At 36.7% G+C, this 19,400-nt stretch overlaps 1 protein-coding gene across 2 annotated transcripts in view; it reads right to left on the minus strand.

Moving 5' to 3' along the window:
- The window catches only part of LOC127803451 (calmodulin-binding transcription activator 3), a 37,590-nt gene that overhangs the window by 12,769 nt on the left and 5,421 nt on the right, over nucleotides 1–19,400 (minus strand). The window lies entirely within an intron of this gene.

Raw genomic sequence — 19,400 nt, forward strand, 5'->3', positions numbered from 1 at the left:
AGATTATATTCAAGTGGGAAGAAAAATTTGATAAAATAGCTATAAAACCAGCTTCATTGTATCGCAAAGAATGTTGGGCAGTAAAAGCACCAACACGTGCAAAATATAAGTATAATTGAGATGAGGACGCTAAGATGGATATGTGGTCATATAAGAAAAAATAAAATTAGAAATAAAGTTATTCATGATAAGGTCAAAATGGGTCTTATTAAAGATAAAATGTCTGAGACATTATTCAAACGGTTGGGTCATGTGAGATGAAGACCAATAGAGGGTCTTGTGAGGAGAGTGGATAGATTAGAACAAGTATCTAGCAAAAGAGGTAGTGGAAAACCAAAAAACCTTGGTGGGAGACACTTACACTTGATATTGAATATATAGGTCTTACAGAAAATAAGATCATACATAGAAATGAATGGAAAACTATAATTTATTTAGTCAACCCCATATAATAGGATAAAGGCTTGTTATGTTGTTGTAGCCTTATAGGATTTGCCTTGAGTTACCTTATGTCACGACCCCAAGGATCTCCAAGACTATAATTGTAAATATAATAGTAGTTACTTTAAATGCATTTACTATATTGTACTCTAGGTTGCCGTTCATGTTTGTACCTTTCAGTTAACAGCCTATAAATAGGCTAGATGAGTTTGAGAATTGTTGAAGAAATAAAGACCGGGCCGGGCCTTAAAGATTATCCATTATCATCTATTTATTTTTTGTTATTTTGCTTTGTATAATCTTGTATTATTTCTTAGATATTTCTTAGATTACCTTTGTATTATCTTTTAGTGTTGTAATCTAGTAGAATAACATCTAGTTCTAGATAATAGGGTTGTAATCTAGTCCTAAATCTTAAGAGAATTCTTAGGAATCTTCTTGTATAAATATTTCTGATTCATATCAATAAAGTGTGTGGGAATACCACATCCCTTTCTTCCTTTTTACATGGTATCAAAACCTCGTTAATAGGCTGATACAGTAAACCCTAGTGCTTTCATTGCACTATCGCTTCATTCTGTTCAAGTGCCTTCATTGCACCATCACTGTCAAAGTCGAAACACCATTGTCCAACCACCACCTACCAGCATAGCCACCACCATTGGGTTCGTCGTCATTAGATTGGCCAACCACCGGAGACCCACCTCCGCTGGAGTCCCCATGCGTCACCGCCAATCTGCCTTCGTCCCCATGCGCCAACGCTTGAAGGCGCGTCCGCTATTGTTTCACCTCCAGCTGCTCTAGATCAGCCCTCCGACGTCTTTTTAGCCCATCCCTAGTGTCGAAATACTTCATGTTCGTGCCTTCCAGTTGTGTTCGTGCCTTCGTGTTTAGCTGTTTGTCATGCCTTCTATCTACCTTTATTGCAGTACCGAGTCTGCTCCTTTTTTTCAACTCGTCATTGATCTAACTATTCTTTAAAGATCATGACAAAAACATCCTCTTTGAACGCCCCATCTTCTAGTCCTTCGTCCAACATAGCCGGAGAGCTAAATCTAATTGATCAAAACCCTATAGCATGGGACTTGCCGAGCCTTCATCAGTCCTACCAATTAGATGGTAGGAATTATCTTCAATGAGCTCAATTGGTGAAGACCCTTCTTAAAGGATGCGGTAAAGGAAGTCACTTGACAAACAATCCACCGAAAGAAGAAGATCCATCCTTCACTGTATGGGATGTGTGAGGACTCAAAGATTATGTCCTAGTTGTGGAGTGCAATGCAACCGGACATAAGTAGGAATTTTATGTTCCTAAGCACAGCCAAAGAGATCTAGGAGACAGTCCAACAGACCTTCTCCAAGGTTAAAGATGCCTCCATGATTTTTGAAGTGAAAACAAAGATCAACTCCACCAAACAAGGGCAATTGACAGTGACCAAATACTACAACCAAACGAAGAGCTTATGGTTGGAGCTTGACCAATAGCAAGCCATCAAGATGGTGTGCCAAGAGGATGTTGCAACTCCCAATCAAATAATTGAGAGAGACTGAATTATGGAGCTCCTAGTCGGGCTCAACCATGAATTCGACCAAGTAAGGGTGCAGGTTCTTGGTAAGGACAAACTCCCAAATTTAAATGAAGTTTTTGCTATTATAAGAAGTGAGGAAAATCAAAGATATGCGATGCTAACTGAGAACAGCACCAAGGGATCAGCATTGATCATCAATTAGACTGCGTTCTCTTTGTTTTTCAATTTTGAGTTTTGAATTCATTTTCAGTTTTCTATTTTGGTAGTATGTTTTTAGAAAATTAAAAACGCGTTCTTTTTGTCATTTTGAAAAATTATTTTTCAAAACAAAAAATTAGAAAACGCGTTTACTTTGAAATTTTGAAAATATTTTTTTAATGATATTTTATTCAATAAATTTGATTATTAAGTAAATTATAAATATTTAATGTTAATATATTATTAAAAAAATATATACATTTTAAAGTTAATGAATTTTGTAATATTTTTTCCCATTACAATAATAAAATATGAATAAATAAATAAATAAATATGTTTTGAGTTTTAAGTTCATTTTGGATGAAAACACTCAAAACAACTTTTTGTTGTTTTGAGTTTTCTTTATAAATTTTTTTTTGTTTTCAAAAATACCTTTTTAAAAATAGCAAAAAGAACGTGTTTTCATTATTTTAAAAAATTAAAAACTAAAAATGACTTGAAAACAATAAAGAGAACGCAACCTTAGGTTTTCAGAACCCTAGAAGACCTGGACCTGTTTTTCAGAACCAGGGTGCTAGCTCTAATCGTGATGGACAATGGTATAGCTATTGCAAAAAGCCTCGACACACTAGGGAAACTTGTTTCAAATTACATGGGAAGGAAACTGTCTTGAGCAGGACTGGAGGCTTCAAAAATATGAAACCCCAGAGTTATCTATCCAGCAAGGATCCAGAAGAAGAAGCTAATAAAGGAGAATCAGAGGCTGATCTAACTCAATTAAATACCAAGGAGTTAGGCAAGCTAAAGGCCTTTCTCCGAACGTTCCAAGATGGAGCCTCCTACTCCTTAGTGCAGCAAGGTAATACTCTTTCCTATACAACTTTTACAGCTTCTAAATCTGATAAGAATAGCATTTGGGTCCTTGATTCAGAGCTACGGATCATATGACCCCTAATATCCATTGTTTTGAAACCTATGAAACCCTTGAACCTACCAAACATATCACCATTGCAAATGGAACAACTGTCTCTATCTCTGGAAGAGGTAGAGTGTCATTAAACCCACAGCTTCACCTTGAACAAGTTCTTCATGTCCCAACCTTAGCAACCAATTTGATCTCTATACATAAACTAACCAAAGATCTTAACTGTTTGGCTGTTTTTTCACCTTCAATGTGTAAGTTTTAGGGTAAGGAAACGGGAAAGATGATTGGTGTGGCTAAGGTTTGGAATAGGCTCTATCTCTTGGACGGGAAGAGTGATTGTTCTACAAAGAGACAGCAGCAACTTGTGGCCTTCTCCTCCCAGTCAACCTCTAATATGTCTTCTATTTGGTTACACCATATTAGGTTAGGCCATCCTCCATTTGGAGTGTTAAAACAATTATTTCCAGATTTGTTTAAGTCTTTAGATCCTAGTAGCTTTAGGTGTGATGAATGTATTGTTGCTAAACATCATCGAGTCTCATTTCCAATTAGTAACGAGTTAACTTCAAAACCTTTTAATTTGATTCACTCTGATGTTTGGGTACCATCCAGAATACCCAATTGTTCTAGGGTAAAATGATTCATCTCATTTATCAATGATTGTACTCGCATGTGTTGGGTATTTCTTCTAAAAGATAAGGCTGCCATTGGGTTAGTGTTAATCACATTTTGCAAAATGATTCAAACCCAATTTGGTACTCCTATAAAATGGTTTCGGACAATGCAAGGAATTATTTCAATACTAACTTGCATACTTATTTTCAACAAAAAGGAATCATCCATGAGTCATCTCGTATTGATACTCCCCAACAAAATGGGGTGGCAAAGAGAAAGATGCGACATCTTCTCAATGTCACTCGAACCCTCCTTCACCATCATCATGTACCAAAAATTTTTTGGAGGGAGGCAGTGTTTGATAGCCACCTATGCCATTAATAGGGACCTAGGATTCTTAATGGTCAAAGTTCTTTCCAATGTCTAGCCCGTTTCTTTCCAGACCTCAATCTTCATGGTCATTTACCCTTAAAAGTGTTTGGATGTGTGTGTTTTGTTCACATACTCAAAATCCATAGAGACAAATTGGACCCTAGGGCCCTTAAGTGTATCTTCCTTGGATATTCTCCAACACAAAAGGGGTATAAATGCTATCACCCTATCACTCGGAAATTTTATGTCTCTAAAGATATCACATTTAGTGAATCACAACCATACTTTACTCCAATTCCAGATAGGCCAGATGTCATTGGACAAGCTGATATGGATTGGGAATTTCTCAATCCTAGTCTTGAAACAGTAACATCCAGTCAGAGTCTCTATTCACAAGATCCCAATCCTATTCTATCATCTCAACCTTTGCCATCTGATTTTCCCACTGAACAGGCTCACTCGAGGCTTAGTTCTCCTATAAGATACAAAGGCTCTCCCTATGTTTACAAGAGAAGGCAACCCATGGAAGACCTGGAGCCAAACCCATCATCAATCCCTAACACTAGCTTGAAAATTTCACATGGTGAGAACTCTACCAATACTTCTAACCCATCTCAGACTCAACCGGAATATACAGATCTAAACATAGCAATTGCCATCCGGAAAGGTGTTAAAACTTGCACCAAGCACACATTGTCCAACTTTTTATCCTACCACTGCTTATACCCTAACCACCGAAGCTTTCTAGCATCATTGGATACAATTGCTATTCCTAAATCAGTGGAAGAGGCTGTAAAAGACCACAACTGGAAAAAATCCATGATGGAAGAAATGAATGCCCTAGAAAGAAACCATACTTGGGAGCTAGTTCCTAGACCAAGGGATGCAAAACCAATGGGGTGCAGGTGGATTTTTAATGTCAAATACAAGGCAGATGGAACACTTGACAGGTATAAGACACGCCTAGTTACCGAAGGCTACACTCAATCTTATAGTATTGATTATTTAGAAACAAATTCTCCTGTGGCCAAAATGACTACTATTAGAATTTTTATAGCATTGGCAGCTAAATTTGGTTGAAAATTGCAACAATTTGATGTCAAGAATGCCTTCTAACATGGGGATTTAGAAGAAGATGTCTTTATGGAAATACCTCCAGGTTTTCAGCATAAAGAAGATGGAAAAAATCAGGTTTGTAAACTTAAGGAAGCCTTATATGGGCTCAAGCAGGCCCCTGGTGCATGGTTCGGCAAATTCTCAAAGGCCATGTTATCTATGGGATACCACCAAAGCCGAGGGGATCATACTCTATTTATCAAGTATCAAGGAGAGGAGGTAACAACCTTACTTGTATATGTGGATGATATTGTGGTGACAGAGAATGATACAATTGAACAGGGTTGTCTAAAGCATAACTTAGCTCAAGAATTTGAAATCAAATACCTTGGCCAATTAAGGTAGTAAGGTACTTCCTAGGCATTAAAGTAGCTCACTCAAAGGAAGGTATTTTTCTGTCACAAAGAAAATATGTTTTGGATTTGTTTGATGAAACCAGTTTATTAGGAGGAAAAGGGGGACAAATACCAGTAGATCCCAATACAAAACTGCAAGCAAATAAGGGTGGTCAAGAGGTAGACTGTTGGACGAAATTCAAAGTTAAATATTAATAAGGCCATCTAGCCATATAGATTGAATTAGTGTATCTTATAATTTAAAGTTTGAATGTGATTGTTTAGTTTTTAGGTTATCTCTATAATTTAGGAGATAGTATTTCCTAAATTTTAGGAGATAGAACATCCTATCTCATCTCCTATTTTGTAGAAGAAAAGATAAGGATAGGTAGAGTATTTAACTTCTTGTTTTTAGCATCTTTGAATTAATTCAAGCATTCTTTTTCTGCTTGTTTCATGGTATCAGAGCGCCTAGGTTAGGCCGCAAGAAAATTTTGTTTCTCTGCCATTTGTTTGTTTCTTCAGTTTTTCCGAAAAACAAATCATGGCCGATTCAACCCAAAACCCTATCTTCACAGAAACTTCAGTCACCAGTTCTCCAAGTGTTGTTCACCATTCGACTCCTTCACAAGCCGTTCCTAACATGTCCAATTAGTCTATCGACAATCACCCACTACAAATTACTCACCATAAGTTAAATGGGAGTAATTTTAGGGAGTGGTTTCAATCAGTTTTATTGGTGATCAAGGGTAAAGGGAAAGCTGGATACTTGACTGGTGCGGCTCCAGCTCCTTCGCCAACAGATGCTTCCTATGGCATATGGGAGGCCGAAAATTCAACCATAATGGCATGGTTGATAAATTCCATGGAAATTAGGATTGGAAGGACATACCTCTTCCATAAAACAGCCAAGGAGATTTGGGATTCGATGCAAGAAATGTATTCAGATTTGGAAAATTCATCTCAAAGCTTTGAGGTAAGGTCAGCCATAAGGAATACCAAGCAAGGTAATCTAAGTGTTACAGATTATTTTAATACTTTGGTAGAGTTATGGCATGAGATGGATTTGTTTTATACTATTACTTAGGAAAGTGCTACTGATAGTGTTAAATATAATAAGATGATCGAAACAGATCGAATTTTCGATTTTCTCCATGGACTTAACAATGATCTAGATAAGGTACGTGGCAGGATCTTAGGCACTAAACCTCTGCCCAATTTAAGGGAAGTTTTTGCAGAAGTTAGAAGAGAAGAAAGCTGCCGAAAGGTTATGCTTCAATCAACTGCTGATTTGACTAACCAACATTCAGCCCTTGTTACTGTTAAGCAAGGAGATTTTGGTCAAAAATATTTTGGGAGAGAAAAGCAATGGTGTGATCATTGCAAAAAACCATACCACACCCGAGAGACTTGTTGGAAGATCCATGGCAAACCAGCTGATTGGAAACTAAGGAATAAACGAGAAGGCAGCAGATCAGCATATGTGACTGCTGCATCTGGTGAAGATGGCCCAAAATTAGGTGGAGAAAAAGGGGTAAAATCAGACTTAAATCTAACAGAAGAACAGATAAAGACATTGTACAGGCTGCTTAGTCAAGGAACAAATTTGGCTGATTCTTCTAATCCTCAATCTACAGCCTCTATTGCTTTGCAAGGTAACCCTCACTGCTCTTTAGTGTCAAAACAAATTCCTAAGGATGTATGGATAATAGATACAGGAGCATCTGATCATATGTCAAGTTCCATGGAAGGTATGACTGAATATAGACCATGTAGAAAGCAGATTGAGATTTCTATGGCTGATGGTTCTACCTCTCCTGCTTTGGGTCTTGGTAAAGTGTGTATTTCAAAGTTAAAACTTGATTCAGTTCTATATGTTCCAGGATTAAGTCACAACTTGTTATCTGTAAGTAGGATTACAAGTGACATGAATTGCGAAGTGATATTCTTTCCATCCTACTGTTTATTTCAGGACCAAGCCTCGGGGATGATGATTGGCAGTGCTGAAGCTAAGGATGGTCTCTATTGGTTGCCCAGGAACTCTTTGGAAGCTACTCATCCAAATAAATTTGTTTTCAATGTTAACGCCAATGCCAAAGCTATGTTATGGCATAAGCGGTTAGGACATCCTAGTTTCCCTTACCTTAAATTTTTGTATCCCCAATTCTTCATTAATAAAGATCACATTTTTTCATGTGAAAACTGCACTCTTGCAAAACAGTCTAAGGCCCATCATTCCATCCAATATTACAAACCCTCATCTCCATTCCATCTAATCCATAGTGATATTTGGGGCCCCTCTAAACTGCCAAATATTTCAGGTTCTAGGTGGTTCATAACTTTCATAGATGACCACTCTAGAACATGTTGGGTGTACCTTATGAAGGAGAAATCCGAAGCTAGTGTATCTTCAAACGATTTCATCAATTTGTTGTGAATATGTTCCAAGCTTCAATTCACATCCTTAGGACTGACAATGGAAGGGAATATTTTTCTCATGATCTAACCAATTACTTGCTTGACCATGGGATTTTACATCAAAGCTCTTGCCCTTACACACCACAACAAAATGGTGTGGCCGAACAGAAAAATAGGCATCTCTTAGAAGTTGCAAGAGCAATGATGTTCACAACCCATGTCCCTCATTCCTATTGGGGGGAAGCGGTTCTTACAGCAGCTTTTCTTATAAACCGCCTACCCTCCAAGACCTTGAGCTTCAAAACCCCCATTGATACCCTTTGTGCCTTATATCCTCATGCTCCTTTTCTCCACTCCCTTCCGCCTAAAGTATTTGGCTGTGTTGCTTATGTTCACAATCACAGTCCCTCTCGTACTAAGCTTGATCCCAAGGCTTTAAAATGCCTTTTTATTGGATATTCTCCTACCCAAAAAGGATACAAATGTTACAGCCCTATGAATCGAAAATACTATATTTCCTCCAATGTTACATTCTATGAGGATATTCCCTACTATCAGTCCAAATCACCTATGGATCCTCCCAATAATCCACTTTCTCCTCCCACTCTTTCACTGCCAGTGTATTCTCAAGGGGGAGAAATGATTAAAACCTCTGATAACACACTAACAGTGACTTCTACAACAGCAGATACAGCTCCAGCAGTCCATAAATTAACAACTGATTCTAACATAGCAGCTGGCCATTGTTCTGATTAGCACAATACCACACCACCAGCTGACCCTCTGCTTGTTTATTCCCGACGACCAAAAGACCAAACTAAGCTACAGCAGTGTCAATCATCTCTACCAACAGCTGCTGGTCCTTCAGAAGATGCATACAGGACTGAAGAAGAATGTCTAAAAGACAGCCCTGAAGCAAGGGAAACTCTCAGCAAGGAGCATGACACTAGCAGTGATGCAGCACCAGAGGACGGACTGGATTGGACAATGCCCATAGCTCTACGAAAGGGGGTAAGATCCTGTGCAAAATACCCACTGAAAAATCATTTGACCTATGCTAAGTTGTCTCCTAAATTCAGAGGGTTTATTGCTAAAGTTAACAGTGTAATTATTCCAAAAGATATCCAAGGAGCAATGCAGGATCCTAAATGGAAAGCAGCGGTTATGGAGGAAATGAAGGCCCTAGTGGAAAATGGCACTTGGGAAATAGCAAGGAGACCTTTAGACAAGAAGATAGTTGGATGCCGATGGGTATTTACTGTGAAGCACAATGCTGATGGTAGTATTGAAAGATATAAAGCCCGGTTGGTGGCCCAAGGATTCACTCAAACATATGGGATAGATTATGAGGAGACTTTTGCACCTGTGGCTAAATTGAATTCTATCCGGGTAATTCTTTCTATTGCAGTAAATTTAGATTGGTCATTGTTTCAGTTTGATATTAAGAATGCATTTCTTAATGGAGACTTAGATGAGAAAATATATATGAGGATCCCACCTAGTTTTGAAGAGGAGGCTGGCATAGGAAATGTGTGCAAGCTGAGAAAATCTCTATATGGATTAAAGCAGTCACCTAGGGCATGGTTCAAAAAATTCAGTATGACCTTAATCCAATTTGGGTATCAACAAGGACAAACTGATCATACGTTGTTTGTGAAAACCACAGAATATGGGAAGAAATCTATTCTAATTGTTTATGTTGATGATATCATTGTAACAGGTGATGATCTACAAGAAATTGAAACTTTAAAGGGGCAGCTGAAGGCAGAATTTGAAGTCAAAGATCTCGGATTTATGAAATACTTCTTGGGTATGGAAGTGGCTAGAAGTCAAGAAGGGTTATTTATATCACAGAGAAAGTACACCTTGGATTTACTAAAGTACACCGGAATGTTGGCATGCAGACCTACTGGCACTCCACTAGACAAGGGCTGGAAATCTAGAGAAGAAGAGGGTGATACTCCCGTAGACAAGGAAAGGTACCAACGCTTGGTGGGAAGGCTAATTTATTTGTCTTTGACTCGGCCTGACATTGCCTATGCAGTAAGTAAAATAAGTCAATATATGCATTCTCCCACACAAAAACATATGGATGCAGTATTTCATGTACTAAGGTATCTTAAAGGAACACCTGGAAAAAGATTAATGTTTCGAAAAACAAAAGAAAAGGGAATCGAAGGATTTGTGGATGCAGATTGGGCAGGCTCAAATGAGGACAGCAGGTCAACAACGGGATATTGTACCAAGGTATGGGGAAATGTTGTGACATGGAGAAGCAAAAAACAATCTGTGGTGGCCCGTAGCAGTGCTGAGGCAGAATTTCGAGCAATAGCTCAAGGAATATGTGAAGTGATATGGTTAGAGAGGCTATTGAAGGACCTAAAGATACCCTTGGCTCAACCTACAAGGGTCTACAGTGATAGTAAGTCGGCAATATGCATAGTTAAAAATCCTGTTCAACATGATCGCATGAATCATGTGAGGATAGACAGAAGTTTTATAAAACGAGAAATTGAAGAAGGAGGGATAGTCTTGTCTTATATTTCCACCAAAGATCAAGTAGCAGATGTGTTCACAAAAGCTATGGTGAGACCAGGATTTGAATTTCTAATTGGCAAGCTGGAAATGACGTGCATCTACTCCACAGCTTGAGGGGGAGTGTTGGACGAAATTCAAAGTTAAATATTAATAAGGCCATCCAGCCATATAGATTGAATTAGTGTATCTTATAATTTAAAGTTTGAATGTGATTGTTTAGTTTTTAGGTTATCTCTATAATTTAGGAGATAGTATTTCCTAAATTTTAGGAGAGAGAACATCCTATCTCATCTCCTATTTTGTAGAAGAAAAGATAAGGATAGGTAGAGTATTTAACTTCTTGTTTTTAGCATCTTTGAATTAATTCAAGCATTCTTTTTCTGCTTGTTTCATAGACAATGGGAGATTTCAATGCTTGGCAGGCCAATTAATATATCTAGCACACACTAGGCCTAACATATCCTTTGTTGTCAGCCTAGTCAGTCAGTTCATACATGATCCTAATGAGGTACATATGGCAACAGTTAGGAAGATTCTATGTTATCTCAAAGCTACACCTGGAAAAGGGATTCTATTTGCTCCTGGGATAGACTTGAGGCTTCAAGGCTGTACGGATGCTGATTATGGTGGTTCTTTAGTTGACCGAAGATCCACAACTAGATATTGTGTATTCTTAAGAGGGAATTTAATATCCTGGAAGAGTAAAAAACAAGGGGTGGTGGCTAGATCAAGTGTTGAGGCTGAGTTTAGAGTTATAGCTCTAAGTGTGTGTGAACTCTTATGGGTTAAGATCATTCTAGAAGATTTAAAAATTTTAGTGCCAAGGCCAATTGAAATTTTGGGAGATAATCAATCGGCTATAAGCATAGCCCACAATCCGGTGCAACATGAAAAAACAAAGCATATTGAGATTGATAGGCATTTCTTAAAGGAAAAATTCGATGCAGGTCTCTTGCAAATTTCCTATGTTCCATCTACCCAACAAGTGGCTGATGTCCTTATCAAAGGTCTCCATAGTACTCAGTTTGAAGCCTTAGCGACCAAGCTGGGGATGATTGACATCCACTCCCCAACTTCAGGAGGAGTGTTGAAGAAATAAAATAAGACCAGGCCGGGCCTTGAAAATTATCCGTTATCATCTATTTATTTTTTGTTATTTTGCTTTGTATTATCTTGTATTATTTCTTAGATATTTCTTAGATTATTTTTTAGTGTTGTAATCTAGTAGAATAACATCTAGTCTTAGATAATAGGGTTGTAATCTAGTCCTAAATCTTAGGAGAATTCTTAGGAAACTTCTTGTATAAATATTTTAATTCATATCAATAAAGTGTGTGGAAATACCACTTCCCTTTCTCCCTTTCTACAAGAATAGATATAAATGAATGATAATTTAATCTCAGATTTCTCTCTCTCAAGTCTGATCTCTCTCATTTCTCTCTCTTTTGTTCTGCTCTGACAGAATTTTCACCTCCATTATGTATGTTATGTAATACCCCAAGAGCCTAGAGAAGGATAGTATATATTGAGGATAAGTAAGGAAGTAAACAACACTAGCTGGATACTTTTTTGACTGAATGTAGGCAAAGAACTCCCGAGTTAAGCGTGCTTGAACTGAGCAAGCTCAGGGATGGGTGACCCCCTGGGAAGTTCGCGTAAACCGATCAGAGTAAGTTATTTTGGTCTTTCTTATCGCTCGATACGGGATGTTACAAGTGGTATCAGAGCCGACCCTTGATGAAGGCGGTCCAATGAGCGCGGGGAGTGACGTCAGGGCCTGAGCAAGGAGCGACTCCTGGCAAGCTTCTAGGATAGCAACCCCCAAATGGGAGAAGATCTGGGACTAGTTGTAAGGTCGCATAACGAGGACGCCATGTGCTCAAGGGGGGGGGGGGGAATGTAATACCCCAAGAGCCCAAAGAAGAGTAGTACATATCGAGGATAAGTAAGGAAGGGAACAACACCAACTGGATACCTTTTGAGCTGAATGTAGGCAAAGAACTCCCGGGTTAAACGTGCTTGAGCTGGGGAAGCTCAAGGATGAGTGACCCTTTGAGAAGTTCGCGTAGGCCCATCAGGGTAAGTTGTTCCGGTCCTTCCTATCGCTTGATGCAGGATGTTACATGTTCTCTCTCTCTTTCTGTCCAATTCCCCCTCCAATTCTCTCTATTCTGGATAATTTCCTTTCTAATCCCTAGCCCAACTCTAGGACGTGACATTTGGTATCAGAACCAACAATTCTCGACTGTGATTTCAGAATTTTTTGCAATTATATCAAGGTATAGAATCAGACAGCGACCGTTAGCAGCAATTCAGGATTGCTGATTTCTCGAATTCTGATCGAGTCTTGGCTGTGAATTTTGGCACTTCTTGCTTGGATTTGAAGGCGAATCAAAGTAAAATGACTCTCGGTTCAAATCTTGAAGGTGAAGCAGGAGGATGATTCTCATTTCCAACACTGATTCAGGTTGAGTTTTGAAGGCGAAGCTGGAAGTTGCAACAAAAGAGTCGATTCTCAAAAAGCTCAATAGAGCCAATCAAGTCACTGAAATTTGTGGATGCGAAGGCAATTCTAATCCAAGCAATACTCATAGGCTGTTTCTCAATCAAAACGGAGCAAAGCGACTTCTGGCGACCTTGCTGATACAGAAATGAACGATCCAGAGCAGCCGATCCTAGGCTACTGCAGTGTGACTCTGAGGCAGATTCAGTAAGTGAATTGAGATAATGGCGGAAGGAAGTGTACAGTCATCAGAGAAAACACTCAAGAAATTTTCTGTTCACATCAACCAAAAGTTTGACCAAATGGACGAAATGCTGATTCAGCTTTTAAAGAAGTATAAGGTCAGTATAATAGTGGATCTTGTAGAAGGAAAATAATGATGTTAATTTTTGTTGTGTGTAGTTTTTTGTTGTGCTACAATTATAGCTACTGTTAAGTTGTTTTGAGTTTGTTAAAGATGTTGTAATCTGTTATATCAGTTGCCTTTGTTAGTTAGGAGGCTATAACTTGCTGCAACTTGCAAGTTTTCTGTCATCAAGGGTAGCTGAGTATAAATACTTAGCTAACCCTCATTTCTGTAACTTTTGTGAATTAAGAGAATTCTTTCAGCGAAACCTCTCTTCCTCCTCTCTCGTAATTGCTTTCTGTTTCTTTAGCACCTTGAAGATCTTGCTTCAGATCTTTATTCAAGGTCCACTGCAGAATCGATTCCAGCAAGAGCTGGAATCCTACCTAAGACATCTGATCAGCAGGAAGTTGATGAAGTACCTGCAATGGATCAGGAAATTCAAGATGACTATCTCAGCAGCAGTTTTGATCATGAGATGGTTGATTCAGCCATTGGAGATGATATTGTTGGAGATATATTGGCAGCTGACGCTGCAGAGGAAGGCAGCTTGCCTATTCGTAATTTTCCTACTGCAGCTGAGAATATAGCTCAGACCGGAGAAGTTATTGAGGCACCACTGAAGGAGAAATCTGTTGAAATGACTTTGGTTACAATTGTTAAGAAACTAGAAGAAGAGCTAATAAATCAAGATGTACCTATTGAGAGGTTGCAGGAGAAAAATGAGGAATTATTAGGACTGACAGAAGAAGCAAAGTCCATTGCATTACCCCTGTGCCTAGTCCAATATCTGAAGAACCAGCTAATGTCCAGGAATGGAACCTTGAGAGGAATGGTTCTGAGAGAGAAGATTCTAAGAGCAATGTTTCTTTGCCTTTGGTTTCGGAGAAAGCTGAGGAGTCCATAGCATTGGTAAAAGCAGGTATCAAACAGCTTCTGGAGCTGGTTTTGGAAGAGAAGGTTGCTGCCGGAATGCTTATTGCTACCACTCACTGGCATAATTTCTGTAAGAAGGTCAAGGAAATTACTGGAATTGTTGGAGAAGAGAGCCTTGACATGGAGATCATTAAGGAATACATTTTATATTTGCAAGAAAAGCAAAAGAAAGAAGAGAAAAACAGAAGGGGGGTAAACTAGATAGTGAAGGCAGGAATTGGATGAAGAAAACAGTGGTTGTTGCTATAAGTTCTTAGGGACAAGAACTTTCTCAAGGAGGGGGGAATTGTCACGACCCCAAAGATCCCCAAGGCTATAATTGTAAATATAATAGTAGTTACTTTAAATGAATTTACTATGTTGTACTCTAGGTTGTTGTTCATGTTTGTACCTTTCAGTTAACAGCCTATAAATAGGCTAGATAAGTTAGAGAAAAGATATAGATAAATGATAATTAAATATCAGATTTCTCTCTCAAGTCTAATCTCTCTCATTTCTCTATAATTCTCTCTTTTGTTCTGTTCTGACTGCATTTCCTCCTCCATTCTGTTGTTATCTCCCTCCAATTCTCTCTGTGCGCCAAGGTTGTTAAAATCGAGAGTTTAAGTGGGATTGAAATCGTAAACTCGAATCTTAAAATCATAAAATTTTAAAGACAATTAAAAATACTCTTTAATGTATGTAAATATATTTTTATAATGACATAATTTTATAAAAAATGAATTAATATTGCTTAATAACATGATTATTGCAACCTTATTCATTATAAATGAAATACATATACCTATTTTAAAATAACTTCATCTATTAATTTCAAAAATACTAAATAATATGAAATTTCTAAATATTAAGTCAAATCATTCATCCATCCATAATAAAAATTCCAAATATTAGTTCATATAATGTAAATTTTCATAAGAAGAAACCGGTGTAGTTTATACTTTATTTTTAAAAATTGAATTCACGGTTTATTATTTAGTTTTAAAAACCGTAAATCGATCTTTTACATAGTATCCTTTGCACAAACAAACAAATAAATATCTATTTATTTTAGAAATAAAAAAGAAACCACAGCAATTTCTTCTTTATTTTTAAAAATTGTATTACCAATTTATTGTTTATTTTTAAAAACCATAAACCAATTTTTCACCTAAGCTCACTTGTTGTGAAAAAAGTAAGCAAAACTAGTAATGATTTTTTTTAAATATAGAAGAAATTGTTGTGATTTTTTTATTTTTAAAAATATATTAACAGTTTATTATTTACTTTTGAAAATTGATTGTTTTCACTTCACATTGCCTTCCAGGACTGAGTCTCTCAATTCCCCCACCGAGTCAACTCAAAATCGCTTGATTTTCTTTGAAGGTCCCTCGTCATCATTTCCGCTGTATTTTCTGCCACCAATCATTTTTATTTTCGATCATGTCAATGGGTTCTACATCCACAGGAGTTTCATCTTCTCTCGACACCAAAGCTCTCAGGCGGCATCAATTTGCGTTGCACAGAAAAGGCAGCACCGAGCACGGAAACGTCAATTCGTATTTTTGAATCGACGGCGGCACTAAGCAATTAGAGTTGTAAATCGACAGTGACACTAAGCACCGAGCAATCAAACAGTAATGGGGAACAATGATAAGGGTTCGTAGAGGGCAGTTGTGATGAAGGTAAACCTGAGAGAGATAAGGGTTCATCGAGGGCAGCCCTCGAATCAGAATTAATATTATGCTGGTTAGAGACAGAAAAAGTTTCGTCATAAAGACGGAAGTTTTTCCGTCTCTAGCCATTCTGTGCATGAAACCTAAAATCGTTAAAATCTCATATTAACTCGTGATACCAAGTTGATTAGCGATTCACTCTGATTCTACTACAATTTCGATTTTATATGCACATTGAGTCGATTATAAGTTCCTGACACATAAAATTATAAAATCATACAAGTTGAATCACGATTTTAACCATGTTGTGCACAGTCCTAACTCCATCGGATTCTTTCAATTTTCCCTTCTAAACCATAGGTAAACCCTAGGATCCTAACACCCTAAAAAGCAGCAAGCATAAGGACAATGACACATATATTGATAGAATTATCTTCAAAAAAATTTGTAGGTACACACGAAAACACTAACAACCTCTTTACTTTCTTTTTCCATTATAACAGAAATAGAAAAAATATCATTTCTTGCAATTTACATATAGAACTAGTTCATCCCCCGTACGATGCACGGAAGTTCATATATATATTGAGTTTATTTAAAATTGACAACCTTACAACCATAAATTTCATCTCCAGATTTCAAGAACTACACATTTTCTACAAACTAATAACTAATTTAACATATGATAAATATAAATAACTTATATAAAATAATAAATAATATAACAACATATAATAAATTAGTAACATAAATAATAAAAATATAAAACATAATAAAATTTTCAAAAGAAATATGACAACATATGATAAATATAAATAGCCTATACAAAATATTAATTTTGTCAAAATAACTTAAACAATTTATTTAAAATAATTCAATTTTACCTAACTAACTAATTTAACATAACCTACAAACTAATTATTTTTCAAAATTAAGTAATAACATAAACATATAATATTTGTACTTTTTTTTGCATGGTTATGAAACTAATTAAGGGTTTTAGAATTTTGAGTGGTGGCTTTATTGAGAGAAAATGAGAGGTAAATTATGGAAAATAAAATAAAATAATTAAATTTATTTTTTAAAAAAATTTATTTGGTAATCAGTATTTGGCGGTATTAAATTTAATAAAAAATTAAATTTATTTTTTTAAAAAAATATATATTAATATTTCAAAATTAATAATATGGGTTAAATCTTGCCTCTTCATATACCAACATGCTTACACATTCTCCAAACACTATTCAATTATGAAAAAAACCATTTACAGGTTCCAAGAATTACACGTTTTCCACAAACCTAGACTTAATTAATGACTTATAAAAATTTCATTTCTGGTAAGCAAAAAAATAAATAAAATATCAAAATAGAAAGTGAAAATGGATGGGAAAAAATTTTGACGGCTATTTTGTTATAATATATATATAGATTACAGAGCTTAAAAAGGAATTTCTTTGGGGAAGTTTCAAGAAATAATTTAAGATTCATTTAGTGGCTTTTAAGAGAGTTTCCCAGCCATTGTCAAAGGTGATATAGGGGTTTGAAAGTTGAGAATCTTCAAGAAAGCACTTCTTGGTAAGTTGCTTAGGAGGTTGCTTCTATGGATGATAATATTTGAAAGGTGTTACTACAGGAAATATGGGATATGCAGGGGAGGCTGGTATGGAGGGAACACTGGGCATTTTTGGTTCTGGACTTTGGCAGGATTTTTCCTTTGGGGTGAAATTGTTGAAGTACAGCACGAACCAGAGTAGAAATGGGGTTACAATTAAATTTCGGTTGGATTTTTCGAGGTGTAACATGGGGTTTTCCCTTGTCTATTTCAATTAGCTAGAGACAGAATGTTACTTCAGTGACTGCTTACAATTATCCTCTGATGGAATTATCTCGTCTTAGTATTTCAAATGAAACAGCGAGATTGGGAGATTGACTCTATGACAGGTTTTTTAGCAATCTTCAGGACCAGGTTATTACAAGTAACACTGATACAGTATGGGAGGAAGGATCTGAAAAACAAGTGCAAAACTTAGGCAAAAACAGTGTATGATCAATTCTGGAAAAGAATCTTACAATTAAGGTTTAAGAAATCCTCAAAGTTGAAATAGAATAAAATGGCTGCCTACAAAGTCTCTTAAAAGACTATCTATACTAGGTTACAGCTATAATAGATCTTAATCTTTGATCACAATGGAATCCATCTAAGCTTAGGAATCTATCTATTTTAAAAGCCACATGCTAGTAACATGACTAATTATTAAAGCCAATAAAACAAGAAGTATTTAAAACCTAATAACTTAAATACTAAGCAGAATTAAACAAATAATAATACTAATACAAAAAAAGAAAAACTGCTCCTGCATCAAACAGGAGGATGACAGATGGGAGTAGTGCCCTTCAGGAGAGGGGTCTGGTTTGGTTTGTTCATTCTATAGCATGATCACTAATGAAGGGAACTCATTTGCTTGGAAGATAATTTGAAGGTCAAAAACTACTCCTTGAGTTGGTTTCCTTGCATGGTTGGCTGATATGGCACCACTTTGCTACAAATCATCTTAGAGAAGATTTATAGTCACTGAGTGGTGTTTTTTTGTGCAAGAAAAGCAAGGAATCTATTGGACATCTTTTACTTCATTGTCTGACACAGTTTGACATATTGAAGATGGGTTCGACTGTTTTTGTTGTATGGTAGGCAATGCCATTTAGAGTTTTGGATATTAGGTCCTCTTAGAGAGAGGGTCATACCTCTAGAAGGCAAAGATGGAAGCATGTGGACAGAGAGAAAAATTAGAGCTTTTGAAGGGATTGGGAGGCCAGTTCATTGCTTGAATCTGAACCATTTTTGTTTTCGTTCATTTGTGGCTTGGGGCTATTCCTCTACTTGTCCCTTTTCTTTTGTGTCAGTTTTTGAATGATTTAAGTCTATGGCCAATTATTTCTTGCTCTTTGTCTATACAAACTTCTTAGGCATTTTTGTCTATCTAATATATTCACTTATCAGAAAAAGATTGCAACAAAAAATTCTACAATCATTTTAGAGAGCTCTACTCATAAACATCTTGGGAATTCTCAATATTAAAAAGCTAAAATAAAGATGATATCTTAAGTTTCAGGTTGTCCTTGGGGCACTATCTTAAGTTATATCATATTTAATTGCTAAAATATAATGATTGCAGTAGTAGTACAAGTTCAAGACTTGAACTCCGATATCTATATCCATTGCAACAGCTTCTCACCCTGTGCAAATTGTTTAAACAAACAAGTGATATTTTCTGTAGGCCCAGGACAAATCACCTAGAACACGACCCATAAACAACAATAGGCACATGCATCCCCTCTTATCTTCAGTTGTACAAAGAAGATGAGATGAAAAAGACTGAAACAAAGTCCACTAAGGTAACAGTTACCAGCATATGTTAAATTTAATGCAGTAAGAATATATTACCAACAAATATAAGAACTGCATCATATAGGAG

This window comes from Diospyros lotus, chromosome 6 (genome assembly GCF_014633365.1).
Source record: "Diospyros lotus cultivar Yz01 chromosome 6, ASM1463336v1, whole genome shotgun sequence".
NCBI lineage: Eukaryota > Viridiplantae > Streptophyta > Magnoliopsida > Ericales > Ebenaceae > Diospyros > Diospyros lotus.